The sequence below is a fragment of the Podarcis liolepis genome (assembly GCF_965112155.1).
Source record: "Podarcis liolepis genome assembly, chromosome: 12".
Taxonomy (NCBI): domain Eukaryota; kingdom Metazoa; phylum Chordata; class Lepidosauria; order Squamata; family Lacertidae; genus Podarcis; species Podarcis liolepis.
This window is the reverse complement of record NC_139563.1, coordinates 31674583-31693578: the sequence shown is the minus strand read 5'-3', so window position 1 is coordinate 31693578 and position 18996 is coordinate 31674583. Positions and strand designations below refer to the sequence as shown.

The following is an 18996-nucleotide window of genomic DNA, read 5'->3' as shown; positions in this document are numbered from 1 at the left end:
TAAGTTGCTTTGGTCTTGTGTAAAAATTCCTCTGATCTTTGGCAATCATAATTTATTTACAGCTTCCATACGTTCTACCCTTTGCAAAGGAATAGGGACATCTTTTAACTATGGCCAAGAGGCATTGGATTTTTATACTCAGCACTGTCTCCATGTTGGGAAGTGCAGCCAGCTTTCCTATGTGAAAGGCAGGTTATCTAAACATGTTCTTCCCCTGAGAGAGACAGATTCATAATATTTATTCTGAAATACAAATACTGGGGCTCTTTGCTCCATGAGAATTGTCCTTAGGTATAGTAAATACAGTTCAGGTTAAAATGAAATCAGTGCATAGCGATTGCTAATGTTTACATTTGCAGGGAGGACATGTGAGAGAGGGAATATGTTATAGAATTAAATCAGAGTCTCTTTCACGGAGAGAAAGCGCCTTCTGGCATTTGGGTTGCAGCGAAAAAATTGGCTGTAAAGTGTAAGCTTATACAGAACACGTTTGTGTTTGTTGTGGAGGCTTTCCCAAAAGCTGAGTTTGGTTCAGAAGAGCAAATTAATACCAAATACCATACGCACACAAACACACACACACAACATCTTAGGAGAGTGCATTTAGCTCAGTTCTATCAAACTGCACCTTGGTTTTTGTTCTCCTGTTTGAACAGGCAGGATATGGTATGTGGGAAGGGCCAAACAACATCACGGTACTTTTGACTTGCTGACCTGAAAGGGGCACTTACTAGAAAGCATTCTTATTATTTCAAATCTTTCCCCCCCCAGACACATTGAAAATAAATGTGGGGTGTGGGAGGGAAGAGGAACACATCTCATGAAGTCCTGAGTGTTCATATAATCGTTGTGCTGCAAGGTACCTAAACGGCTTTTTGGGTCCAACTGATAAATTTTGTAGGAAAGGTGAGAAAACCATAAAAGTAAACCATTTGCAAGGGAGAAATTATACATGTGATCAGTTAGCATGCTAAGGAATGAAGCCAGCCTTATTTACTAGATGGGGCTGCTGCATTTTCAGGTGGGACTTCAAAGAAACAAATGGACAAGCACTGAATTCCTCATGGGCAACACAAATTTGTAAAGCCCAGTTGGCATTGCCGAGCTCTAGTGCCTACTGGTCCCGAAAGGTTAGTAACCTCTGCTCTAAGAACCATCCAAGTAGCTGTGTCTTTCTCAATCTAGCACGAGCCTGTCCTAACAAAATACAATCAGAGCCGTCTTTCCCATAGGGCTTAGTGGCTTGTTGCACCAGGGCGCCGGCCTCTCAGGGGCACCCCAGCGAGTGGGGGAGCTACGCAGTTTGCCGGTGGCCTCCCCTTTCCTTGCACACCACCAGCTGTGCCCCATCAACCATCTTTCCTTCCTACCCTCCTCGGCCTGCCCCCCCTCTGCGGCGGGCACATTGGCGCTACTGCTGCTGCTTGTGCTGCTCCCACAAGTGCTCTGCGGCAGTGGCATGGGCTGTGGCGGACGAGGAGCCACTCTTCGACTCTGAAGCAGCGGCTGAGGATGGGCTGCCTCCTCCTCCTCCTCTCCCTCAGCCACGGAAATCCCCTCAGCAACCGCCCACTGAGCTACTGTCATCGTCTGAGGAAGTGGTGGGAGCGGTGGTGGTGGGAGTGGCTCCCGAGGGGCCTCCTCCGTGTCACCGGTGCCAGCCGCCACCCCTCCACTCCTGGGCAGGAGTGAAAGCGGGCTGTCATCAAGTAGCAGAAGAGGAGGAGGCACCCTGGAGCCTTGCAAGTGAGCATGGGGTTCCAGCAGTCTGGTCAGCTGTGCTGCGTCCATCACATTGGCGGTGTCTTCTGTGGGCAGCGGCTCCTGGGGCTATGAGATGGGCCCCAAGTTCTAAATTCTGGGGAAGGGAGGGGGCGCCGGAGGGATCTTTGCACCACGGTGCCGGATATGCTTAAGACGGCCCTGAATACAATAAGGGGTTCTTAAAGCATCACCCCATTTTCTTAATACAATCTTCACCAACCTGGTGCCCTCTGGATGTTGTGGCTGGCTCTGGCTGGAGTTGTAGTCCAAAACATTCAGAGGGCACCATGTTGGGGGGCTAAAGATATGGAATCAGTTTAGCTAAAGCAGTTCCCACCTCCGTTTTTACCTCTGTAGCTAACACAACAGCAGCATCCCAAGTTCCAGCTGTTATGTCCTATTAACTTCAGAGGGATCCAGCCAGCAGAATGCAGATACTTTGATTTAGCAGTTTTGCGGATCAAGCTGTTATTAACTTAGCAGAAAGTTCAAATGGTCTTTTAATGTAAAAAATAATCAACAGCCTTGTGCAGCTCTGAAGTGATGTTCCTCTGCTGATAACCTGTTAAAGATTGCAGAAGCACCCAAAGAGAACAGATGCCTGTTTCAAATGGGAGCATGGATCAGATAAGTTTCACCTTCCAGGCACAATGTTAGTCTCATAACCACACTGTAGATCTCACTTCAAGTTTGCCTCATTTAATTAAACTATTTACACGACTAAGCAATAACATCACTGCAGTTCTCCTGATATTTGGGTTATCACCCAAATTAAATTATATCACTTCACGTTTCTCACATTTTACGACTATGTTTACCTGCTGTTACAAGATTCCCTACTCAGCTTTGAGCTGAGTTTCAATCTCAGTCTACATTAGTATTAATAAGAAACAACAGCTCTAGAACTCAGGTGTGTTCTATTGAACCTGGACTATGGAATTCAGGTTTCACAAATGTGTTAGTAATTTAAAGCAGAGATGTGGAATTGATTGCCCTCCAGATGTTGTTCACTCCCATCATTCCTCACCATTAGCCATGCTGGTGAGGCTAGTGGGGGTTGGAATCCAACAATATTTGCTATGGGTAGGTTCTGTGTGGGTGCCTAATGATGGGATAAATATGGATTTCCAGCACTAAGCATATTTATTTAAAACCTGGTTTGTATAAACAGCAGCTCCCCCTGTCCACCATAGGCTGGATCTAGACTAGGGGGTAGACCAATCTCTCAATTATGGTTTTTCTTAGTTTCTAATTTTTCCAATCATCAGTTTGCCCCATTTCTGCATACTTTTGCAATTTTCTAAACTAAAAAGTCGGCATGAACATTCACATGTGCTTTCATGCACATTTCTGCCAATATTTGAATGTTCGGATACAATTTTGCCTAGAATATGCATATTTTACCAGCTATTTTTCCCTTATCAAAATGCATTTTTGTACATTATTTTCTTTAATATGTGCATTTTTGTATGCACTTTTCGCTAACATACACATTTCTGTATACTTTTTTTTTTTTTTTTTGGTTGGAGAACTGCACCAGAGAAGTCTGTTTCAGTTCAAGTATTATTTCAGGAATTTGGCAGGTATGCTTTAAAATGTGAACCAAACCAGTTTCTCCCCAATCCCCAGTTACAACCACCTAATTCCATGAATTTCAATGGTGATGAAGTTCTATGAACTTAGCTTGGATGCAGTCCACAGTTCCTTTTGCTCACCTGCAACTAACTTGATATGAAGTCTATAAACTGGAACTTTGGTATTTTTGTTACAGACAGACAACATTTTCTTCTAGAAATTAGTTCTGGAACTTCCTTTTGGAGCCTTAAGCTTCATGTTGGGAATGTTATTTAAGTTTTTATCAGTTCAAGTTCCCATGTTCTTAGGTAATGTGATTTTATCTGTGTTGACACATGATTATGCTGAGCCATATCGATTTGATTTTGTTTTATAAATATGCCTATATTTATTCTAAACTGTTCTCAGCTAATTCCACCCACCCCCCTCAACTGAGGATTTTAAAGAACAATCTATATTTTGCAGGCGTCTTCAATTTCCATTGTTATGTCTGATCCCAAATCACTTTGCTTGCAAGGATTGGTACATGAAATGTGAGGAAGTCCCCTTCAACACTGTGCAGTGTGAAGGCACCATTTGCTGCCCTGAGCCTTTCTATTGCCTTTCAATGAAAACATGTGTTTTCTGAACTAATAGGCTGGCTGTACTGAAGTTGCTTTTTCATTCAGACCTGGAGTTTCTCAGGAGTTCCTATAAACAGATAGCATCTGCTAGATGCCTTTGCTTTTGGCTCACTATTGTTCATACATTTCAAGCAGCAGTTTGTTTCAGGTATGAGTATCTGAACTTTATTCTGCCAGCCCAATGCTGCTGTGCCATCAAAATTAGATTGACTGCAAAGTTAGAAATCAAATACAATCTAGAAATGAAATAGTAGCTGGAGGTCAAGATTGATTTAATATTTGAGACTTCAGGACAATATATATATGTGATTTATTGGTACCTGTAGTACTGTTGATTGTAATGAGATTATAAATTTTGCTGATAAGAGCGCAGTCTGAGGCAATCCTCAGATGGACCAGTATTACAAATTAATAAATGTGGGTTTTTATTTGAAGCTCATTCAGCTGTTAATGGATAGATCAGTGTCATTCAACAGAGCACTTTGACCTCTATAGTCATGTAAGTCTGTTTAGCATAACTGGTTGAATTCCATAAGGACATAAGAAGAGTCCTGATAGATGAGGCCAAAGGCTCATCCAGTATAACATCCTGTTTCCACAGTAGCCAATCAGATGCCTTTGGAAGCCATCAAGCAACATATGAAGGTGACAGCTTTCACCTAGCATTGCTCCACAGAACATGTCAATCTGAGGCACACTGCCTTTTATCAGGAAAGTAGCATACAGTCACCATAACTAGACCTCATTGATAGGCTTATCCTCTGTGAATTGACTCAGACCTCTTTTTAAGTCATCTAAGATGGAGGTCAGTGCCGTCCCACTTTCTTCACAGCATGCAGATTTTTTCTCAACCATGTTTTCATTTCCTTGCTTTTTTTCCTAAACTAAAAAGCCCACAAGTTGTAAACATTCTTAAAGGGGACTTGTTTCAGCACACTTTCGTACTCAATTTTGCCTGATACACATTTTTTTTTGGCAATGTGATTTCCCCCCAAATAATGTGCTTCATTATATGCAAATTTTTTTGCCCACATTACCTGGCTAGAGAATTCCATTGCGAAATTTGGAGAAGTGTGTGAATTTCGAGGGGTGGGTGTGTTTATGTTCGTCTATTGTTTCAGGTTGTGCGAATTAGGTAGGTTCACCTCTAAATGTGAAGTGAATTTCTCCCCTATCCCTAACTCCAAGACCCTTTCCCAAAAACTTTCCTCAATCTGTCAAGATGCGACATGGAGCCCTGCTCTTGGAAATGGTGAGACGCAAGGCAAAGGTGGAGATGTGGGCAAGACCACTCCACAGACTGGCATGAAAAGTATGATCAGGAAAATACCAAGGAAGAGCAACTGCTTGAGGGATCATCATACATACGATACATAGTAGTGATGTCTGAAGGAATCATTTCCTGTTCCACCTTGTATTCATCCCATGTAGCACTGTAATAGTTCAGCTGCAATTAATCTTCTACCCAAAACTACTTTATCTGTCTCACTGGCCATTGAGATGAAATTATGCAACTTACATAGTTTACATAATTAATTACGTAAATTGCATTATCGCTACGTTATCCCACCCCATTGATTTCAATGCAAAGGAAATGCAAGTCATATGCAGGGGGTGGGGGGTGGAAATGTAATCAGTCATGTATTGTTTGCTGACTGGAGGCAGCAACAACAGTGAATATCAGTTGTACTCACTGGATCTGTTTCCATTCAGGACATGGGACGAATAAGCAAACTGGCCATTTCTGTCCCCCTCTCCGTTTTCACTGAAATTCTCCAAAATCCCTAGGAGCAAGTACCTCAGAATTCACAGGTACTCTTTGCCATGAGAAAAAGCAAGTTATGAGATCAGAGTAATCCAGTGATGAACCTGACAGATTAATAAAGAATAATTTATTGAACTTACCTCTTTGTGTACATCGCTTTTCAATTCCAATCAGCAAGTGCCAAAATGGTGTTCCTCTGCCCTCAAAGAGAGTGACATATGGTTTTTCTTTCATTTTAAAAACACAAGTTTCTAGACCTCATCATTATAGAGAATGGTTCCAAATTGAATGCACAGGACCCCCCCCCCTAAACATTCTTGTTTTCTAAACATCTAGTCCCAATTGCCTCCCCCCCCAAAAAAAAAATAGCCTACGCTGGCAAACTTGTGAGAATAACAAAAACTATGTGTTTACATTAAATCTGAATTTTCTAGATTCCTAATGGAAAGTATTTTTGTTGTTTGAAAAATATCAAGAGGGACATCCATTTTAATATATGCTTGCAGTTTAGTCTGTTTAAAGCTATTAAAACTACATTTACAAACACACTCTGGTTGTATAGCTTACTGAGAGGGAATCATCAGCTTGTCTGGTGAGATTTTAATCATTTCATTTTTAATGTAAATATTTGGCTAATAGATATAAAAAGGTATTTATTCTCTCTACAGTTGGCTCTCCTCCCCAGGATTAGTATAACGTGACAGATGGCTGATGTCATCTTTGCCTGGAAGAACTCAGCTGGCAATAATAGCATGGTACATTTCTAGGGATTTGTGGTACTGTGTGCATAAAGCAAGATTTTTAACAAAAAAAAGAAGCCCAAAAGGGAATTCCCAAAAGTAAATATCTGCCTGCGCTAGCCTACTGTTCCTTGTTGGAATCTATATAAAACTCCATCAATATTGACACTATTCTTGAAGATGAATTGCAAATGCTACATATTGCAATGCTGCGGGTCTTTTGGCTCAGCGTCTTTGCTTCCCCTCCTGCTTTTGAGTGAGAATAACAAAAACTGGTGTTTCTGTATGGAAGAAAATCTGTTATGTATATTTGGGAAGTTTATTCATTTATTCATTTCAGTTATTTATATCTCCTCGTCCAGGATACAAATCTTTACAAGGCGGCTTACAGGAAACTGATATTTTGAAAACGCAATACATTATGTCAGCATATGAAACAGGGGCGGTGAAACTTTTCCAGCCTGAGGGCCACTTCCCCTCATGGGTAACCTTCCAGGGGCCACATATCAGCGGTGAGAGTGGCGAAAGTGGGCCTGCCCAGGCATGTACCACTCTCCATCCTCCGTCAAGGTATGCAAGAGGTATTCTCACAATTCAAGGAAATGTTCTGGCCAGGTAAAATCACAAGAGGAGGGCACAGAACAAGGGTTGTGAGGAGTGTGGCTTGGGAAGAGGCCTGAGGGCCTGATAGAGAGTTCTGGAAGGCCAGTTATGCGTTCCTTTATGTGAAACGGCATCTACTGCACCCTGCATGGTGCTTTGTGCTCATGCGCACTCATTACATATCCGTGTACTAGAAACAAGATTAGACCATTACGCCACTTAGAAAGTTTATTTTTAGACACCCTGTGGAGGTCCCCTCGATCATTAAACCAACTTTCAGAACTGCAGCTTCGTGAAGGGAGGAGGGGTCTCTTAGCATGCTTTAAATGTATATTGCAGGCGGGACCTGTGACTTGTTGGGAGTTGATAACCTAACAACATTTAAACAAGGCATGGGCAGAAAAGAGGCACAGATGTGCAAAAATAAATAAATAGGGACAGCTAGAATATAAGACAAACAATCAACATTACTGGGACTTGATACCAGAAAAGTATTTTTAAAGGTGGCTTCTGAGTTGAGACACTTCTTTCAGTTCAGGAAAACCTTCCGTTTCCTGCAGCCAAGCTGGTATTGCTCTGCTTTCCTTTGGACCACAACGGTGAAGCCGAGAGATAGGGTCTTGTCATTTGGGCATGCCAGGACTGAGCATACACACTGCTCAGACTTGTGCCCCAGGGAGGTCACATTGGTGCTGCTAACATAGCAGTTTGGCTTCACCCCCAGAGGCGCACAACATTGTCTCTTGAGACACATGGGTGCCAGAATAAGCCATGGAATTAAAGTTCAGGCCTGGAAGCTGTGGATCTTTCAGAAATCATCTTCAAAGAGGGGTGGTTTTCTGAAATGGTAGGATATAAATATGGATCCAGTATAGTAATTTTTCCACCACTTGCAATACATATTTACTCATTGTCAGGCTTCGGGGAATCGGCTTCCTCCCCCTGTGACAGTAGATAAGAAGATCAAAGGAAAGGAACATTTTACCAGTTAGAAACTTTAATAATCACAGTGAGAGAACAAAGAACATATCTCCTAGAAATGGTGGTGCTCCAAATTAAGCATCACACCTGGAGCCCCACTTGGATTGGAGAAGGAAAGTTGGATAGATCCCCTTATGCAGGGATGTTCTGGCTTCTGGGATCTGGATTTGGGTCAGGGGGAGATTGGAGTTGTGGGGGCCTTTAGCTTTGGAGGGACTCTGAAACACGCTCTGAAATATCTTTTGGACTTTAGTTCTGACTATGGAGAATGGGCTGACCTGTCAAGAAGGAATAAAGACATTGTTAGGTTGGAGTTTCCCCGAGATCTACTCCTCAGTGCCAAAGGAAGGAAATTAAGAACAAGATCAGCAGAAGATAAAGTAAAGTGCATGTATAAATATGAAGAAGATCTGCAGAAGGGACATGGAAAAGAGTTAAGAGCCTCGGACAGAAGATCACCAGGTTGATGGACTAAATGGAATGGGTAGAAAGGACTGATAGAACCCGAGACCAGGAAGAAGAGACGGTGGATGAAGATTGGAAGAAAGTTTAAAAATTCATTTAGAGAAATACTGTAAAATTAATGAGTGTTAGAAAAAATGTTGGAATGAAACTATTTGGCTTTAGTAGAAATGCTATAAGGAGTTAAGTATAAATAAGTTTTAGGGTTTTAATGGTAAGATAAGGTTAAAATAAATTAAGATAATTAAATGACAGAAAACAGTGAAAGATGGAAAGGATTTGCTGAAATAATTAATAACTAGAACACAAAAAGGGAGGTGTGAAGAGGTCGATGAAACAAGTTAATGAAAGATAAAGATATGGAAATATTGGATGTGTTTTTAATTGTTTTTGCTTTTGTTTTTGTTTTGATGTATTGTGTCTTTTATTTTTTATATGTACTGTAATGTATTGATTTGTATTGTTTACTTTTTCTCTTTCTTTTTTAATTCTTTCTGTAATTCTTAAACTTTTAATAAATATTATTTTTTTAAAAACAAAAAAACAAAAACAAATTAAGCATCACACCACCTTCCGTCCCTATTAAACTACATCTGTGCTGGTCCCGGAGGGAAGGTTACCATTGGCGTAGTCAAAGTCTGGTCCTGGGTCACTGGGCTGGAAACAGTTCACAAGGAGCGAGGTGAGGTTCGAAGCAGGAAGCCGGGCGGGGACAGGAACACTGGGGGGAAACAGAACTGGATGCTGGCCGAAACAGCTCATCAACGATGTTGCTCCCGCAACCTGGGACCGGGCTGACTGGCCTTTATCTTCTCTGAGGCCAATCAGCCTCTCCTGGCCTTAAGGCGAGCACTCCTCCTGGGAGAAACCAGTTCCCTTCGCCTCTCTGCCCTGAGCCTCTGCAGTTCAGGAGAGGCTGAAGGGTTACTGGACCCAGGGGGAGACTCACCTGTAGGCACTGAGTCCTCAACCACCTCTGGAGCCAGAGTGGATTCACCTAGTGCCTGCTCCTGAGGATCCGGCACAGGTGCAGGTGCTTCAGAATCAAGGCCCTGCCCCAGTTCAGCCGGCCCTGGAGGCGTGGACTCCTGTGCAGGCTGGGATTCCTCCGGTTCAGCCTCTGAATCGGTTTCCCAGGCCATCACACCATTGCTCCTACATCTTGTAATCTGAGCTCGTACCCACTGTGCTTTCTTCTCTGAGACTTTCTGAGCTCTTCTTGACCTTGGGCTGAGTGGAGGAATGCTGTCCAGAGACTGTGAATCTGTTAACCCTCTCTCTTCCAGTGTTTTTCTCCTGTTCCCCATGCAGTATTTCCCAGCTTCTGCCTTCTGAACTATGTCCCTGTGCAAACCACTATTCCAAATCTATACTATCCTCCTGCTCCTGGGATGATTCAGGATCTGGATAAGGAGCAGGGGGAGGGGGTGGCTCCCACCATTCCTCCTCAAAGGGGCTTATGACAAAGATAGCAGCAATATCTCCCCAAAATCAACCATTGTGGCCACCAGCTTCTGCCAACCTGCCCAAAATGTGGTGTGGATATTGAGTAGGCCAGGTGCTCCATTCCTCTCATTTCCAGGTGGAAATGGTTGAGGTGGAACAGTGAAGTGGGAGGCATTTCCATACAAGGAAACAACTAATGCAGTTACTAACGAGGCAGTTACCAATGAGGCAGTTACCAATTCTGATAAGCTTCTGTGTGAGGCCTGTGTATTCGTGCAAATGTTTGGGTGGCTAATAGAATTAAAATAATTCAACTGTCTGCTGTAAGTGGAAACTGATGAAAATCTACTGTGATGATTATATTTTATTTGATCTCCTGTAGTGATGTGAATTTGTTGTAAACTACCCGGGAATCGTAGTGACGAAGGGGGGTAATGGAAATAACCACAAAAATAAGTAAAAGTGCAAACACATTTCCACTGCTCGTGGTGCAACTGGTGGCACTACCACTGCCCTATAGGGTAGGAGGGTGAGCACGCAACTAATAACCAATACCATGCAGGTCTGTGTCCCCTCTTCCCTTTGCCTCCACTTCACTAATCTGCTTCTTCCTGTACCGCCTGGCCAATTGGAAGGAGAGGAGGACAAGGATAGAGCAGCATAATACTGCCAATTAGATAAAGGGATGAAACATAACAGCGTGGTGCTGTCTTGTATTCTTTCCTCTCAGTGTTCTGTAGCATCCAGGCCTGTAGATTTGGTGACCCAGGTCCAGTAAAACAAGGCATTATCTAGAGATCCGACAGACCTACTCTAGGAACATGGGAAGCTGCCTTCTACTGAGTCTATTAGTCCATGCAGCTTATTATTGTCTTGAGCAGATTCTTCAGGGTTTCAGGGAAGAGATCTTTCACAGCCCTGCTTGGAGATGTAAGGGATGGAACCTGGAACTTCCTGCATGTCAAGCAAAGGCTCTTTGACTGAGCTGCCTGCTCTATTTCTATTATGGGAGTCAAGTCTAGGGCTGGGGGAGACCTTGGTTTTAGTTGGCATTCAAAAGTGAACCTACCTAATTCATACTTTCCAAAACAATGTGTTTTGGACACTACCATCCTTCAAAATTCGCATGTCTCCGAATTTTGCAATTCAGTTTTCTAGCCAAGTCACCTGTGCAAAAATGCATGCACCGGGGTAAAATGTGCAGAAAAATGCATATATATTAGTGAAAAATGCATATAAAATACTTTGTATTGGGGGGAAATGCTTTGGAAAATTGTGTCTATAAGACAAAATTGCATACCAAAATGCATATATATAAAGGGCTGTTGAGATCCATCTGTCTTGGGAGACAATAGAGGACTGAACCTTTAGAAATGAAGCCAAACAGTTAGAAGGTTACAGTGCCTGGTGTGGCTATAGAGACCGATGTGGAGAGAAATGCTTTCTTTCAGCACTCCTTCCTCCTCTGGTCACTGCTATGGTTGCATGTCCTGACTGCTTGTCTCCAGGCACTGCGGTCATCAGCAAGGGATTCCCATATGACGGGGTTAATGTTGCCAGTCTTCATGTCACATTTGCAGATACCTTTGTAATGCAGAGTTGGTCTGCCAACAGGCCTGCTGCCTGAAGCCAGTCCTCATAGAGCAAATCCCTGGGGATCATGCCATCTTCCATTCTGTACACATGACCAAGCCAGTATAGACGTCGCTCTGACAGGAGTGCAAACATGCTGGGAATATGGAATTTGTGCTAAAATACTGATGAATTTTCATGAGAATGGTTTTTTTAAAAATTGCAAACTGATGTGGAAATGTGGGGAACCAAATTTAAGGTTGGAGAAATGAGAAACTGAAATTGACAAATTCGCTCATGCCTATTCAAGTCAGACCTCAAGCTTCATGAGAGCTAATTACTTCTTCATCAAGTTGCTCTTCTTGCATTCTCTTTTGTCATTTTTGCAATCCCTTCACACTCTATCAACTAGTGTCTGTCCAACGGCTATAAGCAATTCCTATAGCCAGTTGCCAGGAATGTACAAAGACAAGGAAAAGTTCTAACCATCCACTTTCTATTCAATATTTACAGAGAGAGGCTATAGAACCCAGCCTCTTGGATAATGTCATTGTCCCGAGTAAATCTCCACCCCGCTTCTCTCCCACTTCCTCACTTGTCATCAGCATCACCCCCTCTATGGTTGCTGCTTACGGTTGCCATCTGTCTTTGAGCTCTTTGCTCTCCTACTTTTAAGGCTCGCCGGGTTCTGGGAGATGGTGGGTCTGGAATGCTTCCTAGTGATAACATGTCAGCCAGCTGCTGCTCCAGCTCTGCCTGCTCCTCCTCTCCCATTATCTCCCAACTTTCCCCCTCATCTTTCTCTGAGCTGTGACCTCCCTCAAACCCCTGTTGTAATTCTGAACTGTCTTCCTCTTCTCTGGAAGGGTCAGGCTGGGCAGGCGTTCTCCACCATTCCTCCTCTGTCCAGTCCCCGACATCATCAAACTAATGTTTGTCCTTTGGCAGCAAAGATGGAATGGTGTCGTTACTCTCAAGATTAGCCCAGATAAAACCTTGACTGCTGAAATACACCTTGAGGTCTGTGCTAGATTTAAGATTAACACCACTGACATTTTCATGCCAGTTATGAACTAAAATAACAGAGGAATCTGGGGCAACATCTGACAAAACAGCACAAAGTTCTGTTCCGGCCAATATCTATTGCTCCACCATCTATTCCCAAATTAATAACAGCCGTTAGTGTATTGCTGAAGGAAAAAGGTATCTTTAAAACATTAAATCCTTTCAAAACAACATTGTGATAAATGAAATGCATGCATTGTTTTTGCAGTACATTTATTCTGATGTTTCAAAGTCTATGTTTTGTTCCAAAGGGTATCATATTACAATGATATATGTGGCAGGCAGGGTGTGAAAGAGACTAATGCCCTGAGACAAATGCTTTTGCTTGTCATATTAAGCTCTCTTTATATACCTGAGAAATTCACAAATAAAATATGGTCATGACTTTTATTTGATGATATTTTTTTATTTCTTTCCCTTTTTTAAAAAAAGCACCCTAAAATGAAAATCCTGCACATGCCTTCCTTAAGAAACATTTCATCCGAGAGGTAAAAATAAAAATTATAAACTAATGAACAATAACCGACCTGTGCTGCCTTATTAGGACTTGTTCAAATTCTGGCCATCATGCTAGCAAATTTTAATCAGGTCAGCTTTATAAAAATGGAGTGCCATTCCCAAAGAGGTGCCTCTGGCCCCCTCACTATGTAGTTTTCCTCTTATGCTGAAGACACACCTCTTTACTCTGGCCTTTGACTCCTGAGGCATATTTTTCAGGACCCAGACTGTAAACTTGCATTTTTTAATGGTTGTAACCCACCCAGGGACCATATGGTATAAGGGCAGATAAGAAATCTAGCAGGAGAAGTAATAGTAAAAATAAAAAAGTGGTTGTCACTCTCTGTCTTTGTTGCACTCAGGGATAGCTCTTTGAAGAAACCAACACAGAAAAAGAGAATTCGGTTAGGCAGGCTTTTTTTTTCAGCGGCACTGTGTAGTTCTTTTCTAAGTGTGATTAAATAATCATAAGAACGCCTCTGAGGGCTAATCTGCTTTATTTCCCAGATTTTCACCTTGGGGACATATTGTCCCTTGTCACTGAAACCTCAGGGACAGAAGGGGACTCCACAGGATGCCTCAGCAGGAAGCCGCGATCCTGATGAAACAGTGTTCAGCTAATGAAGGCATGGCCCATGGCCTCTGCTGGTATGCCATATGTTTGAAGAAATGCTAATGACTACAATTCAAATACCTTTTTCATCTTAACTATATGTAAATGTGTTTATAAATGCTTGCTTATAAATATACTATCACATTTTAAAAAGCTAAGTGCTAATGTTGCTTTCAACATCTATAATACACAATAATTAAAACTTTAGCAATTCTGCTTAATTATACCTTATGGGAAACTGTACAGTAATTTATAGAAATTAAGCTGAAAACAACAACAAAAGATCAACAAACAACAAAAAAAGAAAGCGGAGAAGAACCTGAATAATAAATCTCTTAGATCATTAATATACAAGGGGTGGGGGAAGCCTGCAACAAAATTGCTGAGAAGAAGAAAAAATATGACAGAGGGCCCATTTCTCACAGAACAGAGATCTGAAAGGAGAAGATTGGCGAGAGACTGAAAGTCATCTGTTGAAGAACAGTGTGAATTATGTCAGTTTATAGAGACCCCGATGTGTCGGGAGAATGTGTGTGTGTGTGTATAAGAGTTTCCCACAAAGCAAAACAAGTGTTTGGTAACTGGAGAACTTTGTTTCAGCACAGAGTGCTTATTCATCATCCCTCCCGCCCGCCAAAGCTTTATTTTTGTATCCTCCACTACAGGTGATCCTTAGGAGCAAATGGTACTTTGCGATGAATCATCTCCTACACACCATTGGCCAAAACTGACATCTCCATTGCAGCAACAGAAACGTAATTTTGGCAAAGCAGTTGGTTACTATTTTGGTACACAGGGTATGCTACAGCTCCTCTCCTCTCAACCACACACATACAAACATGGCACACTAGATAATCTATAAGTGGCCAGAGAAATAAGAACCTGCACTTACATATTACTGGTTATCATGTGTTGTGTGTGCAGTATTGCACTCTTAATCCTTTGGGTCACACAAAACTTATTTAGGAATACCAATCATATATTTTGATAAACTACTGGCCACAGATGATGTTATTCACAACTACTTTTTAGGAATATCTACTTCGCAAGAAAGTTTCGTCACTGGCAGGGGTAAATGTGGTTCGGAATCTTTGCCAAAATGGTATTGTGCATATTAGCTCCCCAAAGGAAAGGATGAGCAATTTTAGATGCTAAAAATAAATGAAAGGAAGGCATTTCTTCTGGCGGTTCCCTCACTGCGAGAAGCCAAGTTACAGGGAACCAGGCAGAGGGCCTTCTCGGTAGTGGCGCCCTCCCTGTGGAACGCCCTCCCACCAGATGTCAAAGAGAACAACAACTACCAGACTTTTAGAAGACATCTGAAGGCAGCCCTGTTTAGGGAAGCTTTTAATTTTTGATGTATCATAGTATTTTAATATTCTTTTGGAAGCCGCCCAGAGTGGCTGGGGAAACCCAGCCAGATGGGTGGGGTATAAATAAATTATTATTATTATTATTATTATTATTATTATTATTATTATTATTATTATTACTATTTGGTCCAGAGAACAAATTATAAGCAAACCCTGCCAAACAGAACATATAAGAAGCTACCATATACCAGCACAAACCACTGGTCCATCTAGGTCCGAATTGTCTATGCCCACTAAGCAATGACTACAGCATGTCACATGGGAATATTGAGAAATGGAACTTGAGACTTCCTGAATGCAGTGTAACCTCAACAAAATAGGACAGTTCAATTCTTTGCTGAGCTGGAAAGTTGCTGTTTGCAAGGTTCATAACTGCTCCCTGAGCTTTACAAATTGAAACAGAAACAGCTGAATCACCCATTTTTTATTTTTTTATTAAAAAAAATTAAAACCTGGAGGCAGACAGCCATCTCAGAAGGTCCTTTGTAAAGAAGAAAGTCTTTGCCTGCAGACAGAAGTCCAAAAGATAGAGGACTAAACAGACCTCTGTATGAGCAGAGGCCCAAAAGGTAAAAGGTAAAGATAAAAGTAAAAGGCAAAGGACCTCTGGATGGTTAAGTCCAGTCAAAGGCAACTATGGGGTTGTGGCACTCATCAAGCTTTCAGGCTGAGTTTGTCCACAGACAGCTTTCCGGGTCATGTGGCCAGCATGACTAAACCGCTTCTGGCCCAATGGGACACCATGATGGAAATAAGAGCGCATGGAAACACTGCTTACCTTCCCATCACAGCAGTACCTATTTATCTACTTGCATTGGTGTGCTTTTGTACTATTAGTCAGATATAGGCAAACTCGGCCCTCCAGATGTTTTGAGACTACAATTCCCATCATCCCTGACCACTGGTCCTGTTAGCTAGGGATGATGGGAGTTGTAGTCCCAAAACATCTGGAGGACTGAGTTTGCCTATGCCTGTCTAGGTTGGCAGGAGCTGGGACAGAGCAATGGGAGCTCACCCCGTCCCAGGGATTCGAACTACCGACCTTCTGATTGGCAAGCCCAACAGGCTTCTCCAAAATCATGTTTCCCATAGTGGTCAAACAGATGTCTACAGGAAGCATGAAAGCAGGACAGGAGTGCACTAGCCCTCTCCTGCTGTTCTTCCTTAGGGACTGGCATTCAGAGTGATGCTCCATAATTCAGAACATAAGAAAAGCCTTGCAGGTTCAGGCCAAAGACCCATCTGGCCCAGCATTCTGTTCTCACACAGGCCAACCAACACTCTCCCCATATGTGGTTCCCAGCAGCTAGTATTCAGAGACATATTGCCGCCAACTGTGTAGGCAGAACTTAGCTATTGTGGATAGTAGCCCTTGATAGACTCGTCCTCCATGAATTTTTCAATTCCCTTTGGAAAGCTATCCGCAAGCAATAATAAATAATAAATTTATTTGGTTGCAAGGGTGAATTCAAGGAATGCAATAATGGGCAGGGCAGGGTCTCCAAGAAACATTTTGTATTTTAAACCCTCCCCACAAATAAACGTGTGCTTCCTAAAGCACTTGCATGCTGCCGTTCCTCCCAGTCACAACATTCGGAGCTAAGCATCAGGGAGCCAGAGTTCATTTCAGTGGAGGAACCCTGAAAGCTAATTATCTCCCGAGAACTTGCTAGAATCTTAAGGGTTATGCGCAAGATGTTAACTAATCACACAGCTCCCAGATATTTGTAACATGCAGTGTGAGGTTGCATTTAAATGAGAGCTAGGCATGATTACTGATGTGTTGTTTGTTAGTGCTGCACAGCAAGCAAAATGCTACATTACACAGTGCCAAATTCACAATACTTGCTAGTTTATGCTTCAGAGAGAAAAGAAAGCATGCAACGATTAATCAGGGTGCAGTGTTCCACAGGCGGTATTCAATAATAAGAATAATAAACTAAGAAGTACTTGGGGGAGAAAATAGACTACAAAATTAATTACAAATTGAAAATACCATGCAAATGAATGCAGGGCAAAGAGGTGAGATATGAATATTTTTGTACAAAATATGATTCCAATTATTATCTTATTCTTTTGACTCATAAGAGCATCAAGAATAGTAGGGAAAGGACCTACAAGCTGCATATTACATTAGTTTAATACTAACAGGTAAAAATCATGTTGTGAGTGGGTGGCCAAACAAGTGCATTTTATGATCACGTTAGCCATAAACCATTGCCTTCATTGTATGTTAAAAGTAACGTGAAAGCTTTTATTTGTGTTACATGAAAACAGGATTGATCACATAGCAAAATAAATAATAAGCATAAACAAAACCTTAAGAGGTCACTGTGGCAAGCCTAAGCTTGTTACCAAAGTCCTTTCAGTTTCAGTAGAGAAGTTACACATGACCATTATTCAGTTCCTTGTATTTTGTTTACTGAAAGCTAGTGAGCATTAACTGTTGGCAGAAGTAATGAGTGTGCATGCTCTACACATGAAGAAGCTGCATGTACAACATCAGGGCTTTCCTTCAGCCTTCATTGTATGTTAAAAGTAACGTGAAAGCTTCCTTCAGCCAGAATTCACAGGAACTCAGCCAGTGTGGTGTAGTGGTTAAGAGCGGTAGTCACGTAATCTGGGGAACCGGGTTCGCGTCTCCGCTCCTCCACATGCAGTTGCTGGGTGACCTTGGGCCAGTCACACTTCTGTGAAGTCTCTCAGCCCCACTCACCTCACAGAGTGTTTGTTGTGGGGGAGGAAGGGAAAAGGAGAACGTTAGCCGCTTTGAGACTCCTGAAGGGGAGTGAAAGGCGGGATATCAAATCCAAACTCTTCTTCTTCTTCTTCTTCTTCTTCTTCTCAGGCGGGCGCCATTGCCATTGTAAAAGAACAAGGGAGGCATTCATGGTGAGTTCCGGCATCTCTTTTTCTGAATTTTTAACACTGTGCAACACCTTTTGTGGACCCATACCTTTGTGTGTAAGTCATGGCTGCCCCCAAACTATTGTTTTAAGAGTGCAGGGAGTTGTTAGGTGACCGCATTTCTCTTGAAGAGCTACAGTACTCAGAGTGGTTAAAAAACCCTTCTCTAGCTGTGAGGGGAATATGAGTCTCTCCTAACAACTTTCAACACAGCAAATAAAAAATAAAAAAATAAAAAAATTGCTGTTATTTTTTACCTATGTAATTTTGAACTGTGATAAAAAAAGGTAAAGGGACCCCTGACCATTAGGTCCAGTTGTGACCGACTCCGGGGTTGCAGCACTCATCTCACTTTATTGGCCGAGGGAGCCGGCATACAGCTTCCAGGTCATGTGGCCAGCATGACTAAGCCACTTCTGGCGAACCAGAGCAGAGCATGGAAATGCCATTTACCTTCCTGCCAGAGTGGTACCTATTTATCTACTTGCACTTTGATGTGCTTTTGAACTACTAGGTTGGCAGGAGCAGGGACCGAGCAACAGGAGCTCACCTCGTTGTGGGGATTCGAACCGACGACCTTCTGATATTAATGCTGTATTCTTAGTTTTAGATTTTGATTTATGTGGAAATTGTTTTCCATTTGGTTTTGTATTTTTTGATGTGGTTTATTTATTGTTTATGACTTTTGTAATTATGTAAATCTTGTCATGTTGTAAGCCGCCTTGAGCATTGTTTTTAAATAAAATGATGATGATGAAAATACTGCTTTAAATATAGAGTGCAGATGGGCCTTAGTGAAGTTGCTGGGTTCAACCCTAATTTTAACTTTGAGAGTCCTGGGTGGCTTGGAACCACCTACCTGCCTATTAAAAGTCACTTTCAGAGGCCCTGCTTAGAGTACCCCTCCTTTTGAAGCAGTGCCCCCCTTTGTTCACCAGACTCCATCCCCAGTGACTTTCAGAAAGAGATGAACTTTACCTCAGCTTTTTACACAAGTTGATTCTGTTTC

General features: G+C 42.2%; 1 long non-coding RNA gene across 1 annotated transcript in view; it reads left to right on the top strand.

The window, feature by feature from the left end:
- LOC310690104 overlaps positions 1-14450 on the top strand; it is a 60906-nt gene extending 46456 nt beyond the window's left edge. Inside the window, exons 2-3 of the long non-coding RNA XR_014517905.1 lie at positions 13602-13742; positions 14373-14450. This is a non-coding gene — a long non-coding RNA (uncharacterized lncRNA). The remainder of the gene's footprint in view (positions 1-13601; positions 13743-14372) is intronic.
- The last annotated feature ends 4546 nt before the right edge of the window (positions 14451-18996 follow it).